General features: G+C 40.5%; 2 long non-coding RNA genes across 4 annotated transcripts in view; one reads left to right on the top strand and one right to left on the bottom strand.

The window, feature by feature from the left end:
- The window catches only part of LOC143661903 (uncharacterized), a 115,427-nt gene that overhangs the window by 5,456 nt on the left and 87,011 nt on the right, over nucleotides 1-22,960 (bottom strand). The window contains exon 4 of one of the 3 annotated variants that reach the window (XR_013164941.1): nucleotides 9,180-9,800. The exons of 1 other annotated variant lie outside the window; for it this stretch is intronic. This is a non-coding gene — a long non-coding RNA (uncharacterized LOC143661903). Of the gene's footprint in view, nucleotides 1-9,179; nucleotides 9,801-10,779; nucleotides 11,736-22,960 lie in introns of those variants that run through there. One more of the 3 variants, XR_013164940.1, reaches the window with a different exon arrangement.
- The window catches only part of LOC143661904 (uncharacterized), a 125,908-nt gene that overhangs the window by 50,997 nt on the left and 51,951 nt on the right, over nucleotides 1-22,960 (top strand). The window lies entirely within an intron of this gene.

Raw genomic sequence — 22,960 nt, 5'->3', positions numbered from 1 at the left:
ACTTGAAAAAGATCTGTCCCAAGCTTCCAAGAATGCCCTCAAAGTAAACTGATGTAACCCCATTTTACATTTACATATTACATTTGACAGTATATTTAGAAATGAGGAAACCAAGGTTCATGGAAGTTCCAAGACGTACCCAGAGCCACAAGAACCAAGATTTGGGGATGGGTCTATGCTGGTCCTATAACAAAGCTGTGATCAGGCTTCCAGGTCAGTCCCTCAGAGCCCCTGGGGAGATTGTGAAGGACACTAAGGACATTGGCTTGCAGGTAGATGCAACTGTTCCCTGGGCTGATGAAGAACCAAGCTGGTCCTTTATGAATTGTACCTTTGGAAATAGCATCAAGAGCACCAGCCTTGGACTAGATTTGGCATCCATGTCAATTTGAACAGGCAAAGTAATTAGAAAGCCTCAGTTTCCCAACTGTACTTTGGAAATTTTATCTATTTCCCAGCATTACTGTGTGGATTAAGTGGCACATTCTAGGTTTCAATTTCTTGTCCTTTGCAATTGGTTAATTCATTCAATAAAAAAATTCTAGAATACTTGCTGTGTAGCAGACACTGCACAACTTGCTGGGAAAACAGTGATGAACAAAAGAAATGCAGTCCCCACTTTATTTTTGTCATGAAACTTATGGTCTACAAGAATATAAACTAAAGAAAAATGCCATTTAAAGAAATTCATCCATGAGTTCTTTTGTAAATGGTATGAAAGAGAAAGTAACAAATGCTACGACAGACCCTAGTCAGGTTGGGGACTGTGCAAAGGTGGTTGAGTAAAGCCCTTCTCTGAAAAAAAGTTAAGCTTGATACTTGAATAAGTAAGAATTAGATGAAAAGTTTCAAGGAAGTGGGGGGGGCCCTTCAGGGAAGGAAGATGGCACATATTCAAAGACCCCAAAGTAGGAAGGGCCTTGTTGGCTGGAGTGGAAATAAGCAAGGGGACTGTTTCACAGGGAACTTGGAAGAGATTTAAAGTCTTCTTTCCCCAGAGTCCATGTGGCCCAGCCTTCTTCAGAGGTTTCAGACCTGGGCTTACAAAGGATCACAACAGAGACATCTGCCTTTCTGTCCACCCATGCTTACTGCTGAAAAATAATGAATTGGCTTCTTGGAACCTGGGACTTGTGTTGCTAACCTATACATTTTGTGACTATAGGTCCTGGTTTGCCCAGGACAATCCTGGTGTGTATGAGCTGTCCTAGAGTAATTATCTATAGTGCCTCCCTTTTACTCTGAAATCTGTCCTGATTTATTGATGAAGTATTTGGTCATCTACATTTAGCAGGTGGGTTTTGGTCCCCACCTAGGACAGGCACATTCATTGTGTTTCTGGTTGTCAGTGTGGGTGAAGACATGTTCCTTTTTGGATGTTTCTCTTCCTCATTGGTCAATTGAAATTACACAGTGTTTAAAGCTTTGAGGCTGATGTTTAGACATATAATAACAGCTTAATGAAGAGTGGCAGGTACTGATGTTGTTGTTGTGGTTGTCATTACCTTTTGTGACAATAAAGATTTCTGCTGATGAAAGGGCCTGACATGGGGTAGAACTGTCCATTAATGGGATTTTATTTTTCTTTGTGTATGGGAGGAGAAGAAACAACTTTTGAACACCTGCTCTAAGCCAGATTCTGTGTCTGATACACCCTGCACATTTTATTTCAGTAGTGTTTTTACATCTATTATTTCTGGACACAGGTTTTTCTTCTCTGGGCGATGGCTCTAGCACTTATTACCAGGTGACTTCAGGCACTTCATGACCTCTACTGACCTCAGTTTCCTCATTTGGAGGAGCTTGTTTAACATGGGGGTTCAAATTCAATTGAGGTGACCAGAGGGTGAACCTAAAGCTGGAACACAGTTAAGGAAAGCTGTCTTTGTACTGTCGTTCATGTCTGAAGAAAGAGTGTTTACTGACTGGGCTTCGAGATGGTGCTGAGACACCTGCCACCTCCGACGTGGCTCTTTCATTTGGCCATGGGAAAAAGCCTTCCCACGCGGACTCTATCAGGAACCAGGGCTAAGGGTCTTGACCACAGAGGCTGATAACACCAGAGGAGTGGTTTAGCATTTTTGGATTCAGAAGCTGGGTTAAGAGCAAGAAGTGGTTTTTCAGCAGGCTGCTCTGTTTCTGCTTTGTCCTCTTTCTCTAAAACTTGACAGGATCTGGAGGAGGTGGTGGTGAGGAGAGTATGATGGAAGAAGTAAACTTTTCCCTCATTGGGGAATGTGTGCTTCATCAAAACATGAAGTGCAACTTCACATGGCTGGGGCCAGAGCTGGCTGGCAAAGGGCAACATGTTGGCAAACAAAAGCGTCCTTATTTTTTTGTCAATGAAAACTCAATAAACCACAGGAAGAGGTGACAGCACTCATTCCCACTTCATTCACATGAATGATAATGAAGCCCATTGTAGAGCTAGCCCAGGGCATTATCTGATGCTGCTATTTCTGCTGGTCAGAATTTGCACATCTCCCACCTGACTCAGTGGTCCAACCACTCTTTCCCTGTGGGGTACTCTGACTGCTTAGCATTCTGCAGACTCTCAGCTCTGGCTGGACACTCAAAATGAGCAGAGACATGAGGGCTCCAAGCTTTCTGACATGGGAAATAGTTCCAGAGGCATTTAGGTTATGGGCTTTTCTCATGGTTTTAAAATATCCAGTGGAGTTTTGGCAAATGAAATTCCCTCTCTCTCACACACATATGCACACACTTATTCCTTAAGGTTTAGAATTTCCAATGAATCATAATTTCTAACACAATTCTGTAGGTGAAGGAAAAGCAACAATCTTTGAGAACATACCAGCTGCAGATCCAATGCCAGACACTTCTTGTCACTCTCTTAATTTCCTCACTGAACCCATCAAAGTAAATGTTGTCATCTCTGCTGTTTTGGTGGGGAAATGTTAAACTATCAAAGTGGCTTATGATTCCATTTTTAGGTGCCAGGGACCATTCACAAGCACTGGGTTTATCTATTTTGTGATCAGAAAGAGGAACTGTCAAACCTGACTTAGCACAAGTCCTCACACCTCTGTCAAAAAAATGTTTAATCATTTCTTTGCTCCCTTTGCAAACTTTGAAGAGTCACTCTGTACAAAACACTGCAGAGGCTATTGGCATTCAGAATAATTATTTAAGGCTTGTGCATTGTTTTAGTTTCTCAGCTGCTAAATGATTACCATACAATGGGTTGACTTAACAATGGGAATTTATTGGCTCATGATTTCAGAGGCTAGAGGTTTGTTTTCTCCTAGGGCTGGTATCATCTGGCTAGCCAGCAACTTTGAGATCCCTTGGCTTTTCCCTCACACAGCAATGTGCATGGCAGCAGCTTCTACTTTCTCTTTTAGGTTCTGCCTGCTCCCTGTGGCTTCTCTCTCTGTAGCCTTATCTATAAGGACTTCCAATCTACATAGGATAAACACCCATACTAATTCAGTTGGGCCACACCTTAACTGAGATAACCTCACTAATGCATTCATACCCACAGGAATGGATTAAAATTAAGAACACTTTTTTTCTAGGATACATAACTCCAAGCCACTGCAGTCTGCCCTCTGGACCCCAAAAAGACATGCTCTTCCCACATGCAAAATGCATTCATTCCAAGACAACATCCTCAGAGCCTTAAGCCATTTTAGAACAATGATAAATCCAAAGTCTCATCAAAATCTATTAGGAGGGTGGTCCATCCTAGGGCAAATTCTGCTGTCTGATGGACCTGTGAGACCTGGAGAAGAAGTTATGTGCTTCCAATAAACCATGGAGGGTGGGCATAACACAAAAATTCCCATTCCAGAAAGAAGAAATGGGAAGGAAAACAGGGGTCATATGTCCCAAAAAAGTGTGGAACCCAGTGGGGCAAACTCCATTGGATCTCTAGGTCTGAGAGCCATCTATGGCTTTGTTCTTTGTATTCTGGTCCTGATGGAGCAGCTACCCCACCCCTTCCAAGCATTTTCACAGTGACCATTCTCTCCCTGAACAATAGGGCTATCCTCTCCAAACATCAGAATTGCAGCCAGGCTCTCCATGAATGCTGCAGCACAGACTCTACCCTCTCTAAGCACTGGGATGGCATGAGGCTCTCCCTCCATGCTGGGGCAGTTCCCACCAACTCTGAGCTTTGGGGTGGTTGCCCTCTCCCTGAACAACATGGATGGGCTAGCTCTTTTCTAATGGCCTGGGCAGATCTTTTTAACCCAGACCTTGCTTCCATGGTTCTTCTTTTGGATCATCCTTCCTTCAGTTTTCCCCTTCCTGTCCCTTTCAGTTCAGGCTGGCAGTGGTTCTGCTCATAGAAATTTTACAAAAACCTTGTTGGCTTTGTGTGCAGTTCATAGAGGTCCAAACTATCAGGAAACACAACTTTCTACAGATCCTTCCAGGATAACTGCATTTCCAAGCCTGGCTTCACTGAAATGGCTAACTGGTTCTATGTTTAGCCAAACCCTCTTCAGCAAAGGTATGTTCAGTTAAATCCTCAGATGGAAGCCTGTCCCCTGGAGACTCACTTCCTGGAAGGTCACAGAGGTCCCCTGATAGAGCTGCTTCTGGCCCTTGTCTCAGAACACACTATCTGGAATTTTTCAAGCCATCAATTTCTGGTTTATTTGTGCTTAAGAGTTCAGTTCTCAGCTTATCCCTTTCCTCTCTCATTTTGCTAATAGCTGCAAGGAGAAGCCAGTGTATACCTTACACACTTAAATTTGAAATCTCCTCAGCTAAATATCCAAGTTCATTGCTTACAAATTCTACTACCAATCTTACATCACAGCACTATGTTATCACTTTATAACAAGGCCCACTTTTCTTCTAATTACCAATAAAACATTCATCCTTACCTTCAAAAGCTTCATCAGAAGTACCTTTAACATCAATGCTTATGCCAACAGTCTCTTCAAAGCAATCTAGACTTTTTCTACCAAGGACCTCATTATTCTTCCAGCTTCTGTGCATGACCCAATTCCAAAGCTGTTTCTATATTATTAGTTATCTATTATAGTAGCATTCCAATTCTGGTTCCAAAAACTATTAGGGTGGCTTGGAGTTAGATAATGCAAAAAATAAATATCTATGTTCTTAACTTTAATCCATTTCTGTGAGTCTGATCCCATTGTAAATAGGGCTTTTTGATGAATTTACTTCAGTTAAGGTGTGGCCTGGATGAATCAGGATGGGCCTTAATGTTATTATTTGGGTCCTTATAGGAAAGGTAATAGAGAGAGAAACCATGGGTGGGGGTGGGAGATGGGCAGCCAGAAGCTGGAAGTCAATGGAAACCAGAAAATAAAGAGAAGATGGTACTATGTATATTGCCATGTGATGGAAAAGTCAAGAAATCCCAAAGATTGCAGGTCAGCCAGGATCTACTGGCCCAAGAGGAGGGAAACCTTCTGGCCTCTGAAAACATGAGCCAATAAATCCCTGTTGTTAAGCCAACCCACTTATGGTGTTTGTTTTAGCAGCCAGAAAATGAAAACATGCAAGGAAAAAGATAGCAATGCAATTGTAAAAGCATTTCAGAAGTGAGCTTGGTGTGAATAGGGTTGTTGGTTATTGGAAAATATACTAGACAAGATATTCCACACTTCCCAAGCATTTCAGTAATTGGCACTTAAATTTAAGTACTTGGAACACTTTCTTTTCTTATTATAAATCAGTGAATTTCCAAATATAGGATGTAAAACTTAAAAAAAATTACTATTTATCCAACACCAACTTGGAGTCAGGACTGTGTTGGATCAGTTATCGTTAATGTACAATAATCCTGAAGGTAGATATTATTTTTCAACATTTTCAAAAGAGGAAGCTGAGATAGACAGCATGCAGTTTAAAATGCCAAGTATTACCACTAGTAATTGAAACTGATGGAGCTAAAATTGTGAATTAAATCCCATTTCAGACTTGTGTGGCTTCTGCTGTTGCAGTCTGGTGTTTACTCCTTAGTTCAAATTTTAGAATTTTGTGATTGAGTTTTGGTTTAGAACCTCTGATGCATTTTGCAGTGGTTGCAAATGTTTGTGCTAGGATTGGAGGGGCTCGTTACTAGTCATCTAGGGCCCAGTGACCCTTATTTTACTTAAAATTTTATGTCATGATTTCATTGAGGAATGCAGCTATGTACCTCCTTCATCTGTGAAGTTCCTCCTGCAAGAGCCAGGAGTGCCTAACATAACACATACTCAGCAAGCGATTATGGGATGTAATGTGATTTGTGCTTAATTGCTTTGTTTCTGGCTCTAAAGAAGATTGGAAACAGCCACCAAGGAGGAAAGAACTCTCAAGATAGTAAAATGTGGCCATTAACTGGAAGAAAACAGAAAATAAAGTTACTATAAACTATAAGAATTTAAAAGCATAAAAAATGGGTTATTCAGGTTTGGAGCAAATAACTCCAGGCATTAGTCTTAGTAAAGTTCTTCTCAACCTTTTCACAGTGGAGCATTCACAGAAAAGATATTTGTTCAGTGCATGGGGATAAAGAGGGGAGGCTGCTTACTCCCTATTCAGCCCTGTCCACCCTCCCTAAGAACATCTGTCCCTTGTGCCCTGGAGCATCAGTTAGGAAGTGCCATCATAGAAAATGTCACAGGACTATAGAATACAGGGTGAAGACTTTTACTTCTTTACCCCTAGTGCTTGGCAAACAGCCTGCAAAAATATTTATGAAATTGAATGGAATGATGAATTTTCTTGATCAAGAAAAGAAAATCATCATTACACTGTTTAGGTAGATAGCATAATGTGTAACAGTGCATTTTAGGAATATTCTCAAATGATAGCTCAAGAAACAGTGGCCCAGGGAGATTGACTCACCCAAAGTCTCTCAGATAGTCATGGCAGAATTGGGAGAGGACAGCTCTTTTCCCCAGTTAAAAAGTGCACTGCAGTCCTTTGGCTTGGGAGGTTCACAGAGAGTGACCAAGCTGCCAGACATTTCTAGAAGATTGACCACAGTGAATATTGTGGCATGCAGACACCCAGAGTTTATTTCCTGTGTGTGCTGAGAGCTGACAGGAGGATCACAGTAAGCATTGTCCACTGCCTGGTTCTGGATTCCTTTTTAGATTCGTGGTGATACAGTACAGTTTTATGATTCTTTTTTAATATAACAAATTTCAAATGGACATTTCCAATGTCAAAATTAGAGAAGAAATGAATGCTTGTGTTGCAGTTTCTTTGTTGGGGAGTAACTTGGAAACTTGTAAGCTGATGAAAGCAACTGTTATGATTTGACTAGTCTGGCATGAATTTTTCCCAAAGATATGCAACACTGATCATCCAAAGACTACTCACTTACCAGAAAAAAAGTTAAAGAGAAAACAAAAGATCTTAAAGGAAAGAGCTGAAGCAAACCTGGGAGGGCTTTTTATGGCTCAAATTTCCTTATGCAACAAGTACCTTCTTGAAAGTGATACAAAAGGGCAGAGGTTCTATTTTTTCTCTCTTTTAAAACCATATTCTTGGGAAATTTGAAAGGCTGAACAGAAAGTATAAAATCTGGAAGTTTATAAAAAGGCACAAAACATATCCCAAATGGCCAAACATGACTGATACTGAGAAACAGAGGCCATTTTGCCCATTTCAATTGTCCCAACTCTTGCTCATTGATTTATTTTCTTACTGACTTAAAAAAATTAAGAGTGTCTTCTGATTACTGTCTGGGCTGCTATCCCCATTTCTATTGATGTATCATGAGAATTATTCTCATAATTTATCATTATAGCAAAGTTCCAGAAATACCATCTTGAACAGAGCAAATCACATAGACATAGCTTCTGATGCACAGAAGACACTGACATATATGAACAAGCCAGGTTTGAGACAAGTCCACTTTGAAGTGCAAGTGGTGCAAATTGGTCTGGTTTGCAAACCAAAGCAGCTTAGAGCACCTCTGTCTCGTTGTAGGGAATGACCTTCTTTGGAGTTAGAGTGTTTTGGTGGACACAGCCCTGGTTTATTGCTGACTCTGTCACTTGTTAGTTGTATGACTTTGGAAATCCTCTCAACTCTCTGAGCCTCAGAATTCCTCAATGCATAATTTCTAGCTACTTCATTGGGTAGTTGTGAAAATTAAATGAGGAAATACAAGCAAAGTATTTGGTACCTAATAAACACTCATAGTAAAGGCTATTATTTTCCTTATTTGGCCAATGTTTAAGTAGACTCAGTGAGTCTGTGTGGAGGTTGATACATGCTTAAACCAAGAATGTATGAGCATCCACTATGAGCAGGATGCTAAACCTTGAACTCAATTCAGGACCAAAAGGATGGGAGGAATCTATGGGGCTTCCATAATTAATCACCTGCTGGGTGTCGGATTCTGATAGGTCATCTCACATAAGTCGTGTTTAATTCTTGCAATAACCCTAAGGAGCAGGAATTATCACTCTTGTACTCATGCCCTTTTAGGGTTCAGGAAACTGAGAGCTCAGGGAGAATGTTACATTCTGAAGGTCATACAGCTACTATGTGCTGAACTCAGGAAGGGAATTCAGCTTTCCCTGTAGTTTATCATGCAACTGACCAAACTCTGAAATTCATACATGTATTTCAGGAAGTTCCCTTGAGATGGACCACATCTGTTTGCATTATTAACAAGGTTGGCTTATAGTTTTTCTGATATGCTGGATGTGCTAATTAACTGATAGGTGTTCCAATTTATAGCTGTCTTATGCCTGAAGACTAAGTTTGTTCCCAGCCTTTTTGATGTTAAGAGGCAGGAGCTGTCTTTTCAGGCCTTTGCCCTGAGTTCAAGAGAAGGAGACAAAGGGATAATTAAGGCTCTCAGGTATAAGTACTCAGACTTGGCCAAGCTCTTTTTCATGTTCTCCGAGTCCCAACTGCCTTGCACATCTCTGCTTTGCATGAGCTATTTCTCCTATGATGTATAGTCTTACTCATCCTTCTAGATCCTTCTTGACTAAAACCTCCTATGCCAAGTCTTTCTTGACTCCCAGGTAAAATGAGGGGATCCCTTATTGTTCATATCTTAATAATTGTTACAATGCAGTGTGCTTTCTGGCTTCCCACCCAGTCTCACTAGGCTTGGAGCCTCTTGAGAGTATGAATGGCATCTTATTAGTCTTTGTATCCCACTGCCATGTGGCATGCACATAATTAGTGTATTAATGCTATTAATTAATGTATCAAAGGAGAGTACCATTGACCTCTGAATAACTGTGATATTTCCAAGGGTGGGTGTTCTATTTATGGCCCCATTTCAGGCTTTTGCCTATTCTTGGTATCCTCATTTTTCACTTCCCATAGTCAAAACAATCTCAGAATTGTTTTAATTGCTAACTATTTTGGTTCAAACTATACCTTGACTGTTTATTTCTATTCTCTGCCTCGGTCCTCTAGGGATTCTGATTTAATTGGTTTGGGCACTTGCCTCACAGAGTCAATTGTTTAAATATAACCAGCATAATGCAAGATGCTCAGCCTACAGCTCCGGATCCATGCATTTGAGAAAGAGACACATATGTGTACAAAAGCAAAAACCCATTCAGTAATCCTGGGGTGGGGGGAGCAGTTGGAGAGGATATGAAAGCCACTTGCCTTTCGCAATGAGAAGAAACTACAGCAGAAGTTATAAGACTCATTCATCTGTATGATCATTAATTCATCTGTTCATTCACTTACTTGTCTGGTATAACCTGAATTATTGCAGGCGTTCTCAATGGTCTCCATCCCTCTCTTTTGGCCTATGTCCAGTCCATCTTCTGCAGCACTGACCTTGTCATTCCCTTGCTTAATGCCTTTCTATGGATTCCCATTGTCTACAAGATAAGCTCCTTAGCTGAGGCATCTAAGATCCCTGATCTACCCTCTGCCTCCTTCCCCCACCCCTCACTCTTGTAGCCCTATACATGCACCTTCCACAAACCATAATGGACACTGTTGGACTCCACCAAAATGTCAGTTTGTTTGCTTTCCTGTCTGCTGTTCCCTCTGACTAGAAATGCCTTTTCTTATAGAAATATTCCTGATTTTCTCCTTGGTTTTCAAAATGTAGCTCAACCTTATCTCCACTGTAAGGCTTTCCCCAAGACCATTGATTGAAAGGAGGTGTGAGTCCTTTGCCTCCTCCCTACCATTGTGTGTAACTGCCTGCCATAGCTCTGATTACATTGTACTGGCCCTGCTTCCCATTCATCTTCCTCCCCACTAGTCTCTGAACTTCTTGGGGTCAAGGCCTGTTTTAGTTTCCTCTGCTGCTCAAGCAAATACAATACTATGGTTTGTCTTAAACCATGGCAATTATTAGCTCACAGTTTTGAGCCTAGGAAAAAGTCCAAATGAAGGCATCATCAAGGGGGTGCCTTCTCCCTGAAGGTTGTGGTGTTTTGGGGCTGATTGCTGGTGATCCTCAGCCTTGGACCTCTCTGTCACATAGGAAGCACATGGCGGCCTCCCCTGGCCTCTCCTTTTTGTTCGAGATTCCATTGATGTTCAGCTACTTGCTGTTCCCTCTGTGACTTTCTCTCCCATCTGTCTGAATTTCATTCTGCTTAAAAAGGACTCCAGTAATAGGCTTACGACTGACACTAATTGAGGGCACACCTTAGCTGAAGTAACCTGATCAAAGAGTCCTGTTTACAATAGGTTCACACCCTCAGGAATGGATTAGGTTTAAGAACATGCTTTTCTGGGGTACATACCACTCCAAACCACCACAAGGCCCATGTATTATTCTTCACAAGTATAGTCCCTGATATATAGTGGGTACTTAATTAATGCACATTGAATGAGGCCATTAATTGCATGCTGTATGCTAAAGAGTTTGAATTAATATGTTTTAAGCAGAGGTAGCGACAGGGTTGGGTTTATGCTTTGGGCTAGAATGGAGAGTGAATGGGGTTGAAAACAAGGTGATCAAGTCCATGTTCTCATCCTCACCTCCACCATCCACCCCAGTCAGTGTTCCCCTCTTGAACTTCTCTCAAGACTCAGCTAAAGCATATCCTTCAAGAAGCTGTCCCTGATATGTTTCTGCAATACTTTGTAATGCTCTTAACATTAATATACCATGTCTAATATTTGTTGAGCATTTTATTACAGGTTGAACACTTTATACTTAAAAAATTAATCATAATGTTGGGCCAATGAAGCATGATTATTAATCATCTTTAACAGTTGGGGAAACTCAACTGTCAAGTTACTTGCCCACATCACACAGCAAGACATAATAAGGATGGGATGTGAACATAAGTCTGACTCCAGAGTCATTGCTCTTAAGTATGACAATATCCGCATCATGGTTTCTTTCTCTGCCCACACCTTATATAACAATGGGATACCTTATAGAAATGGTTGGATGTGACATAGACCTAAATTTCCAACCAGTGCATTGGTGAAGGTAGGAGGTATATCTGGAGGCCATAACATTGTTTGAATCATTTTCCTTCCTGGCAGCAGTGGTGATCCCACTTTTCTATGTTTCTTTTCCCTCTGTCTCTCCTGATTCTTCCTTTTCTTTTTTCAGTTGTATTTGGTCACTTTTCTCTCCTCCTCTGAAATTTTAATTTTATACCCTCTTCATCAGTCTTCCCAGTTTTCCATGAAACTACCATTCCTGGTGTTGATGGGATGGTGATCTCCATTTCCATGGACCCATTCTTTTGACATCTTAGCTGAGATCCAACTTCAAAGTCTGATTGTCAATATCATTTTGATAGCAGGTCCACACTACCCAAGGAGGCCATGATCTTCACCTAGAAGAAGAGATGAAGGTGACATCCAGGCCAGCAAATCCTCTCATTATTTACTTAGGACTTTATGGGAATTGTCTAATGATAGAATTTAGACAAGCCTGAATTAAAATTCTGCCTCTACTGCTTCTTAGCTGTGTAACTTCTGTTAAATGGAAACAGTAGTGCCTGCCTTCCTGGGTTGTGGGGAGGATTCAATGGGATAAGAGGTAGGAAAGCTCTTTGTTCAGTCCATGGCCAATATTCTACTGAACACTAATTACCTCCTTTATATTGACAGTCACCTTCAAAGGTCACCATGACTGGCTGCTTGGTGTGAATTAGTCCAGTTGGGTAGAGGCAAGTGAGCTTGATGGTGTGATTCAGAAAAAAACTAAATTTCCACCTAATTTTGATGTATCAGACACTGGCTAGATGTTTCCATATTTGTTATCTCACATAGCTTTATCATGGAAATTAGAAAATGTCTTCAGTAAACAGCCAGATAGGCTGTTCAGGCCATCACTTCTTTTTAATCTCTGCCTTTGAAACATTGAAAGTTACAGACTTAGACATTATATAAATAAGTAAGCATGTGTGTTCTAATAAAACTTTATTATAAAAAGTGATAGTGAGCTGGCTTTAGCCTGCTGCTCACAGTTTGCTGACTCCTGCTCACTCCTACATATTGTAGCTAACTACCCCACCAAAGACAGGACATTCATCTATTAGCTTCATAAAGCCTTTATGTGGCAGACACCAAACACCATGGCAATTGGAAACTGAGGTCTTTGTTTCTGACTTGCTAATACCTGTGAATCCTAATTGTGGAGCAGCTGCTACTTCCTGAGAAGACACCATCTCACACACCAGCCAGAGTTGCCTCTTCCCTCTTGCTTGAATATGGAGAATTGCCCATTTCTTCTACTCGATATTCTCTTAATTTTCCTTTGAATTTTCTCTATCTTACCAGAATTTTTTCTCCATGATTTCCTACTTGGATTATCTTCTCTGCCCCCATTCCATGTAGGAACACTTTACTCTAAGCAGAGATTTGAGATTTTATTTTTGGAATTGGACAGCTTGGGTTTGAATTCTGTCTTTCCCACTCACTAGCTGTGTGACCATGTGCAGATGATGCAAACTCCTTAAACCCTGGGACTCTTATTTATAAAATAGGGACATTAATAATACCTCCCCCATAGTGTGGTTGGAATTTCATGAGGGAAAACATATATACTCAGTGCATTGTGTGGCCCATAGGAAGTATCAAATTCATTCATGAAGCATCTACTGAATATTACAAAGTGCTGGGCATTGTATGTTGGTCTTTATAACAGTATCCAAGGCCAGACATTGTATAAATAGCAGAATCAAGACTTGAAGTCAAGTCCAATCCCCTGGATTCCTCAAACCTCATTGTCTCATAATGACCATGAAAATAAATATTTTTAGGAAATATGACTTTCCGCCTGTATTAGAGTTTTTGATGTAGTCTCTCTACCCAAATCCTCTCTTTATATCAAAGCCTTTGCATTAGTAGTCTCCATAGTACTTCCAACACAAAGTTCAGGCTCGGTATTTTTATTGAATTAAAGAATTTGGTGAGCAAATCAATATTGAGTTGATTTCTTAAAAAATAAAAGTATATAAAGAGCATGTGCATTCTTCCCTCATTTCTATGTTCTATTTGATTATCAATATTTCTCCTGTTATTCATTTCTGCTTTGAGAATTGTCTTTCCTGTTATTTCTCATAATTGATCAATTCCTATCCAGAACTCTCATTGTTTTGCAAATCATCATGTTCAAACCATACTATACACGCCAGGCATTTGAAGTTTCAGTGGCTTTGGTTGAATCAAGCCTGATATTCCCAGTGGCCCTTGTTGTCATCCTCATTGCTTTTGACAGGAACCAGGCTCATCACAATACATTTGGCCTGTCAGAAAGGCTGAAGAAGCTTCCCCAGACATAACATGTTGGTGGCTGATCTGGTGTTCCTTTGCCTAACAAAGCCGTTAATTGAAGACAACACATCGATTCTGACTTGTTGAAAATGTCTCAAGTCCTAGAAGGACCTGAATCAAATCCAAGGCCCCAAGAGCGATCATCCCAAGAAAAATACATTATTACAGGGCTCAGAGCTTAGAGTTGGAGACCCTTACCATGTTGAGGTCTGTAACACAGCTCCAATGAATTTTATGAGGTTTGGCAAAAGCCAGAACTCTTATAGCCAAACACGTTCTGCATGAAGTTTAATCTGTCATGATGTTGTGGCAGAAGGATGAACTTGTTCTTGGGGTCTATTAATCCATGTTTCACTCATTAGGATTCTGTTTTATGCAAGGGGTCCAAGATATATAATGATTCCTGCTGAAATATAGTTAATGCCTTGTTTTCCTACTCTCTCCCTTTCTTACATACTTGGTCAAGATTAACAGCGTCTAAATCTGATATGTCTTGATTTGTATTTAGGTCAGGTAAACCAACTCACATTCAAGATGTGAACTTGGCAAGAGCTGTTTCTTTCATTTTCCAAATGCATCAGGGTAGCCATGTATTCTAGCTATTCAATTGGGTCCTTCGGTTAGGCTCAGATATCATGTGCATTGGAATTATCAAAATCATTATTTTTTTTTTTAGAAATTATTCAAATAATGTTTGAATTTCAGGCCTTCACACTCTCAAAGACATGCATTCCATACTGGTCATATTTTATCTTGGTGTTCACCACCATCATGACATGAGTGATCTAAGGTGTAAAGTTGGGAGTTACTCTTGACTTTTCCTTCTCAATCTCTAACCGATCCTCACGATCAGTCAATTCTACTTTATTCATATTTCTTGACTGCATCTACTTATCCTAAGCTCCTTGTCACTTTCATAGTTCAGGCCCTTTTTGTCCCTTTCATTACTCTTCTAGAACATTGTGATAGCTAGCTGAATGGTCTCCCTGCCTACAATCTTGCCTCCTTCCATTCTCATCACCAGTCAGCAGTGATAGTGGTCAGTCCATGTAAAGTGTGCATCTCATAGTGTTATTCAGGTGCTTAAATATTCTCAAGAGTCCTCTTTGCCCTTAGGGAAATCCCTCAAATAAAAAGCATGACCTCCAAGGCCCAGCATGAGCTGGTCAATGCCTTTCACTCTAGCTTCACTTTTTACCATGACCTCTGCACACTTTATGTTCTGCCATATTGAATTATGAGCTGTACTCAAGACAAGTCACATTCTTTCTAGATACAGTGCCTTTGATATGATTTTCCTTCTGTCTTGAACCCTACTTTGCTGCCAAAAACCTCCCTAAATCTGGATTAGGTGCTCCTCCTCTGTGCTTCTACAGCTCCTGACACTTACTTCTCATAGCACATATCACACAGTATAAAATTATTTGTCTCCTTTTTTAGTTTAACCCACTAGATTATAACTTCCTTGAAGACTGGACTATGTTATGGTTATTGTATTTTCAGTGCCTAGCACAGTGTTAAGTATTTACAGGTAAACTTTCTACACACTTATTGAAAGAATGAAATAAGTGAATGGTTTTGCCAAAAGTGAAAGAGGAATAATTTATTGTCCCTCTTTATTCCTCTTACCATCTAAGTATACCAGATGATTCCCTTTCTGGGTAGGTTTCCTTATGACTGTCTTTGTTCTTGATGCTTCCTTAGCTAGAAGTTTCTTTTCCCTTTCTCCTCTTTCTCCACTTGAGTTCATGTAGGGCCAATCACATAATTTCAATGCTTTATTTTACATAATTTATTATAACCAGACCATCTAAGTTTACTCAAGGGATCAAGATGGCTATAGCATTGTTCATTCAGAATAGAATGTCTGGAAAAAGCACTGGAGTGGGAATCAGGAGCCCAGAGCCCTAGTCACTGTTGTATTAATGACTTGCTGTGTGATTTTAAGCAGATTGTTTACCCTCTCTGGACTTCACTTTCCTCATCTTGGCATGAGAAGGTTTCAGATTAGATGATCTTTAAGGATCTTTCTGATGCTAATTTCCTATATATTGAGATATTTGTGGTAGGAAAGGGAAAGGATCTTTGTGAAAAGACCTGTCAATACTGAAACCGGCCACAACAATGAGTTGAAAGTCCAAATAAAAATCAGCCAGTAAATCCCTTGCTTGGTCTCTGCTCTGACACTCCCTGTACCATGACCTACTTCATCTCAGCACTGACTTCTGTGGTCCTGAGTTCATCCAGACTAAGCACAGTCTTTGCTTTCAAGGGTCATACAATGTATGACATTTTATTTTGACTTAAAAATATGCCTTGGAGCTTTTTATGCATCAGTTCATATATATATATGTCTTATTGTTTTTAACTCCTGCATAGTCTTTCATAGAAAGTTCATAGAAAATGGTACAGAACCATTGTCAGACATTGAAAGAGTTTCTGATATTTTGTTGCTATAAATAATACTGAAATGGACAACTGTGGACTTGAATTTTAGGCAGGTATATGAATATTTCCAGACATCAGATTCTTAGAAGAGGAACTGCTGGGTCAAATTGAAGGAAAATTTAAAATTTTGGTAAACACTGAAATGAAATGATTTCTATTTTTCAACTTACAATTTGAGCCAGAAGCTATATTATTAAATATATATGTAAGTGCATAGATGATGCGCTCCATAATTTAATATGTATAAAGTGCTTATAACACTCACTGCTGTGCACAAGGTGCTCAATATGTGCTAGTTATTATTATTATTAAATATATATGAAAGTTCATAGAAAAAGTGACATGGAGAGATTGTAGATTTCCCATTAGGTTAGGATTGGTGAAAATAGCCAGCTGTGGCTGTGGGGAAGGACTCTATGCCACTACAGCCATTGGGGAAAGGTAAACTGAACTCAGGATGAGGAAGGCCACATTTCACTAGGGAGAAAGCAGAATGAGTGCCATAGTATCATAGCGGTGCTTAGTAATTAATTTATGATGGTGCTGGAAGAGTGTTGCTGATAAAGTTAGCTTGATGCACATAGAAAGTTAGAAGGTAAGAATAGAAGAATTAAAAGAGGAGGTACTTAAAATAAGACAGAGTTACATTCGCATGGTAAATGTTAAAAAATATTATTGATTAAAATGATGCACTGCACCCAGCAGGAACTAAGTAAATATTTATCCAATACACATAAGGGATAATTTCCCTTTTATGCAAACTGTGAGAAACAGAGAGTCCCAAGGTTTAATCCTAGTTGCTTGAAGAATTTGGAGATGATGCTTCTCTGTTGAAGAGGCTGAGCCTTTAGTGAACTAAGGGGTCAAGGAGCCATTTTAGTTAGCTCTTTGAGAAATCACAAAACCCAGGAAACTCAGGAAATTTTAAAAGCAAGATTTCACTTCATAAGATAGCTATTTGTCAGACTTTATTTTTCAAATGCTCACAAAACCAAATATGTTCAATTTTTAATGTTTATATCCTTTACAACTAGTATAAAATAGTGATAGCAATATTGTTAAAAAGTCTGTTTCTTACCTAACTTGATCAGATTACACCCTCAGCAAAGTGCCATGCATTTCTAAGCTTTAAGATTCTTCTTGAGTCAATCATCTTTTTTGATGATAAATAGCTAAAGAAATCTTCAAGTCTGTGAAAATGCCATGTTCTCTTAGAAAGGGGGAAATGTATACCCTTGATACTTTAAAGAATCCTGGATAGGTATGGAAAAGTTGAATATCTTCTGGGGAGTACCAACCAGGTGCTAGGCACTCTTGAGGAGCTTTCCATAGGACATTTCTAATCCTTGACAATCCTGTAAAGTAAATATTACCATTTTTATTAAAATATGAGGAAAGGGGCTTAGGGAGGGTAAAGACCTTGTCAAGGTTGATGGATATGTAATTTAATCCCATGTCTGTCGTTTCTAAAATCCATCCCTTTTTCATTCTGCCACCAGGAACCTTAGTGGGAGTTGGGCATTATCTTCACTTAGGTTCATGAGGAAGAAACTCTGAGAGGCTAAGGGGCTTGTACAAAGTATCAGTGAAGTAGCAGGTTTACAGGGAGTGAGGAGAAAATAGAGGTTCAGTCTGCAGTCATGGAATCCTTGATGTTTCCTCTGAGAAGCCATCTCTCTTCATTTTCTGTGGCTGCCATAAAAATAATTGCCTCAAGTTGAGGGGCTTAAAACAACAGAAATTATATTCTCACCCTTCAGGATGCCAGATGTCCACAATCAAGGCATCAATAGGATTAGTTCCTTCTGGAGGAAGAATTCTTCCCTGCCTCTTTCTAGGTTCTGGTGGTTGCTAACCATCCTTGTGTTCCTTGGCTTGGAGATGCATCTCTCCATTCTCTGCTTCCACCATCACTTAGCCTTCTTCTCTGCCTCTCTTTGTGTCCTTTTTGTCTCTTATGAAGACACTGTCACTGGATTTAGAGTCCATTCTAATCTAGGGTGATCTCATCTTCATCCTCACCTTAATTACCTCTGCAAAGAACCTATTTCCAAATAAGGTAACTCTGAAGTTCCATATGGATAAAAACTTGGGGGCAGCACTTTTCAACCCTCTACACCAGGTCCTTTTTATGCACCTATTAGAATTTGACATAATTATTTGTCTAATTACTTGCAAGCTTCCTAAGGATAGTCACAGTGGTTGTCTTGTCTATTGCCATTATCTCAGGACTTTGCTTAGCACAGTACCTGGCCTTGGTAGGTGTACAATGCATGTTTAACAACTATGGGTGAAATGAACCTGGCTGCAGAGCAAGAAAGATCTATGGTATAGGTCTGAAAATGGTATAATGTTGGCACAATGCTTAGTATCCTGAAACATATTCCTGGTTCTGGAAAAGAGATTTCCTTTCCAGTTTAGGTGTTCTGAGTTGTACGTAGCCAACCAAATTGTTACCTTTTAAAAGCTATGGGATTCTTGGACCATAAGCACAATTCAAAATGAAGAGACATTTCTGACCACTAAAGGAACACCCTTGTAGTCAGAAGAGCTTTCTCCAAATGGACTAGATTTATAGGGTGAGAAGAGATATGGGAATTTAGGCCAGAGGCCAGGGTTCCCCATTTATTTATCTTTGACAAATTAAGGCTTCAACAAGCTCTAAAAACCACGAACTTCTATCAACCTGCACTTGAAGTACATTCAGGCCAGAGAATTACAAATGTACCCTCTCTGTCTTGGCTACTTGATATGCGAGAGAGAACACCCACATTGGCAGAGTGACTTTCACAGTCCAGCCATACACCTGGGTGACCCTGGTCAACTCACTTTACCTCCACTCAACTGCATAAATGAGGGTAGGGGCCCTCCAATGTCCACATCTGCTGTGATTGAGTGTCAATAAGACTGGAATCCAAGCCTAAGACCCTTAGTATAAGACCCGGTTCAGTTAATTAGTGACTGTGCAGTTTGTCAGGGGTAAATGCATATGGTACTGTCAGAGGAGAGACTCCTCCTTCCAGAAACCAAGTCTCAGTTTGGACATGGAAATCAATCAAGAGTATGAAGTGCTCACTAGATTGTGAGCTCATTGAGGGCAGAGCTGTATCTTGTCCTGTTTGTAGTGCCTAGTTCATAGTCAGTCCCCAGTAAATGTTCCTTCTGTGAAGGAATGAAACTTGATCTTGTTTCCAGGGGTCCTGTCCATCTGAAGTGGACAGTGCCTGCCTGTCTGCTGGTATCCTCCAGATGGCACACTCAGCTCAGGTTTGGACTGGAGTCAGGGAAACAGTAGCTTATCAGAAATCCAGGTTCATCTAGCAAACACAGACTCCCCAGACTGAACACAAGCCCTCTGGAAATGCCAACCAGCCTAGAAGAATCTCTTTTTCTTTTTAAAGGGAGAATGTGGGTGTGGATTTGTCCTCTCCCCTCTCCCCATCAAAGCATTTTCTGAACCAGGGAAATGGATCAGCTCCTCCTCATGGGGGGGGGGAGTAGGAAAGTGGGGAAGGGAAAGAGATAATTTTTATGAACAAGCATTATTGGGTGGCCTCACATGCATTTTCTCATTTAATTCTCAAAACAACTCTACAAAATAAGCATTTTATTATTCCCCTTTTATAGATGATGAAACAATGACACTGAGATGTTAATGTATTTGATCAAGGTCAAGCAGTTACTCCTGCAGAGCTGGGTTGCCAGGCTTAGATAATGTAACTCCAGTATCCCAACCATTTTTACCTCACCTCACCATTTTTCCTAGGCAGAGAGAAGGTAAAAAACCATGAGTGAGGAAAATAGAGGAATGATAGCTGTCATGGTCACCTTCATGTGTCAACTTGGCCAAGTAGTGGTACCTGTTTGTCTGGTTGGGCAAGTGCTGGCTTGTCTGTTGCAATGAGGACATTTCATAGAATTAGATCATGATCATGTCAGCTGCATCCACAGCTGATTCCATTTGTAATCAGCCAAGGGAAGTCTCTTCTGCAATGATGCTTAATCTAATCACTGGAAGCCTTTTAAGGAGGATTCAGAAGAGACAGGCTCTCTTCCTGCTTTGGCTGGCAAGCCTCTCCTGTGGAGTTCATGCAGACCTTCCATCAGAATCATCAGCTTCACAGCCTTCTCTGTGGATTTTGGACTCTGCATTCCTATGGTCACATGGGACACTTTTATAAATTTTATATTTGCGAGTGTTCCCTGTTGATTCTGTTTCTCTAGAGAACCCTAACTAATACATCTTGGTGCCAGGAGTGGTTCTTAAGAAACAGAATCTTTAAAATGCATTTTTATGAATGGTTTTCTACTCTGACTAGACTCAAAGGCACTAAGGACTCTGATTCCCATAATCAGAATGACACTCCCAATCCATGGAGTGAGTTGGCAAAGGAGATAGTCAAAATATCATCATTCGATTCCCCTAATGCGTCACTTGTACAAAGCCAGGCTCTGGGGTATAATGTTTTTGACACCTTTACAGAGTTTTTTGGAAATAAGGGGTATAGAGATGTTGGCTGGTTGTTGTTAGATACACTGGCTACATTAAGGAGTGAAAGGGATGGGCTTAAGGCTTCAAACAAGAAGCTTAAATGCTGTCTGATAGATATAGAAGCTTCTATGAGTATCCTGAAGGAAAATCTTATTTCCTGTAGCTGTAGAATTGAGATCTCTGAAAATCTGACACAGAATCTTGTTAGTGTAGCAACTTTACAATGTAAACTGAAATCTCAATGTTGCATGGTGTCTGCCATTAAAGTGAGGGAATTGATTGGAAAGGAGCGGGACCCTGAAAAATGTGACATATGGATTGATAATGATGTCGGGGTGAGGTTGAAAACCTAGGTCATACTGAGTCTTCTCTACATAATCCTTTAATAGTCTGCCCTGAGGACATAGCCGCCCCACCTCCAGCCTGCAGTGAAGAGTTGGCCACCCAACCTCCTTCTGAAGGGATTAGCCCTTGAGTGATTAACCTGTTTCACCAGATGAAACTGAAAATGAATGCCCTTAAGCAAATTGCTTGGAGGATATTTCTAATTATTTTCATGACCCACCCCCCCACCCTTCATTTCTTTCAGACCTATAACTAGACTAAAGTCCCAAAAAGCCCCTAAAGGTGAGGTACAAAGTATCACACATGAGAAGGTTATACTCCAAAAGAACTGTGTGAGTTTTCCAATTTATATAGACAGAAATCAGGGGAATGTGTGTGGCAATATATTTTAAGGGTGTGGGATGATGGTGGGAGGAATATGAGGCTGGATCAGGCCGAATTTATTGATATGGGCCCATTAAGCAGAGATTCTGCATTCAATGTTTTAGCTCGAGGAGTTAGAAAAGGCATTAACAGTCTGTGTGGATGGTTGGTTGAAACATGGATTAAAAGGTGGCCAACATTACCTGAGGTTGAAATGCCAGAACTGCCCTGGCATAATGTAGGTGAGGGGATCCAGAGGCTTAGAGAGATTGGAATGTTAGAGTGGATTTATCATGCAAAACCTGCTTTTACATCCCAGGAATGTTTGGAGGATGCATCTTTTACCAGAACAGTGAGAAATAAATTTGTGACACTAGAACCATCATCCCTGAAGAGTTCTGTAGTTGCACTTCTCTGTAGGTCAGATATTACTGTGGGAATTGCTGTCACTGAGCTAGAATCCTTAAACACAATGGGGATGATTGGATCCTGAGTTGTCAGAAGCCAGGTGGCAGCACTTAATCACCAAAGACAGGGTAGACGTGGCTATTATAATAGACAGCAAACTCAAAGCAAGAGTCAAAATTATATGACTCACAGAGATTTGTGGCATTGGCTAGTAAATCATGGGGAACCTAGAAATACAATAGAAGGGCAGTCTACTAAATTCTTGTTTGAACTGTATAAACAAAAGAGTTCTAGGTCAAGTGAACAGAAGTCTAACCTGATTTACAAAAACACAGAGTCACGCCCCCTTAATCAATTTCCAAACTTGAGACAGTTTTCAGACTCAGAGCCTCTTGAATAAAGGGGAGGCTAGGTCCCTTTATGGGAGAACCCTGTTACACTGTCACAAATTTATACTGTTAATCTTCCTCCAAGCCTTTCCCAAGGAAACTGACAGCCTTTTAACAGGGTAACTGTGCACTGGGGAAAAGGAAATGTTCAGATATTTGGGGGATTATTAGACACTGGTTCAGAAGTGACATTAATTCCAGGGGACCCAAAATGTTACTCTGGTATGCCAGTCAGAGTAGGGGCTTATGGAGGTCAGGTGATCAATGGAGTTTTAGATCAGGTCCATCTCACAGTGGGCTCAGTGGGTCCCCAGACCCATTCTATAGTTATTTCCCCAGTTCCAGAATGTATGATTGGTATAGACATACTGAGCAACTGGCAGAATCCCCACATTGGCTCTCTAACTCTTGCAGTGAGGGCTATTATGGTGGGAAAGGCCAAGTGGAAGCCAATAGAACTGCCCCTACCTAGCAAAATAGTAAATCAAAAGCAATACAGGATTCCTGGAGGGATTGCAGAGATTACTGCCACTCTTAAGGACGCGAAGGATGCAGGGGTGGTGATTCCCACCACATCCCCATTCAACTGTCCTATTTGGCCTGTGCAGAAAACGTATGGGTCTTGGAGGATGACAGTGGATTATTGTAAGCTCAACCAGGTGGCAGCTCCAATTGCAGCTGCTGTTCCTGATGTGGTATCATTGCTTGAGCAAATCAATACATCCCCTGGTACCTGGTATGTAGCTATTGATCTGGCAAATGCTTTTTTCTCTCTAACTGTTAGTAAAGACCACCAGAAACAATTTGCTTTCATCTGACAAGGTCAACAATATGC

Source organism: Tamandua tetradactyla, chromosome 18 (assembly GCF_023851605.1).
Source record: "Tamandua tetradactyla isolate mTamTet1 chromosome 18, mTamTet1.pri, whole genome shotgun sequence".
Classification (NCBI taxonomy): Eukaryota; Metazoa; Chordata; class Mammalia; order Pilosa; family Myrmecophagidae; genus Tamandua; species Tamandua tetradactyla.
This window is presented reverse-complemented; position numbering and strand designations above follow the sequence as displayed.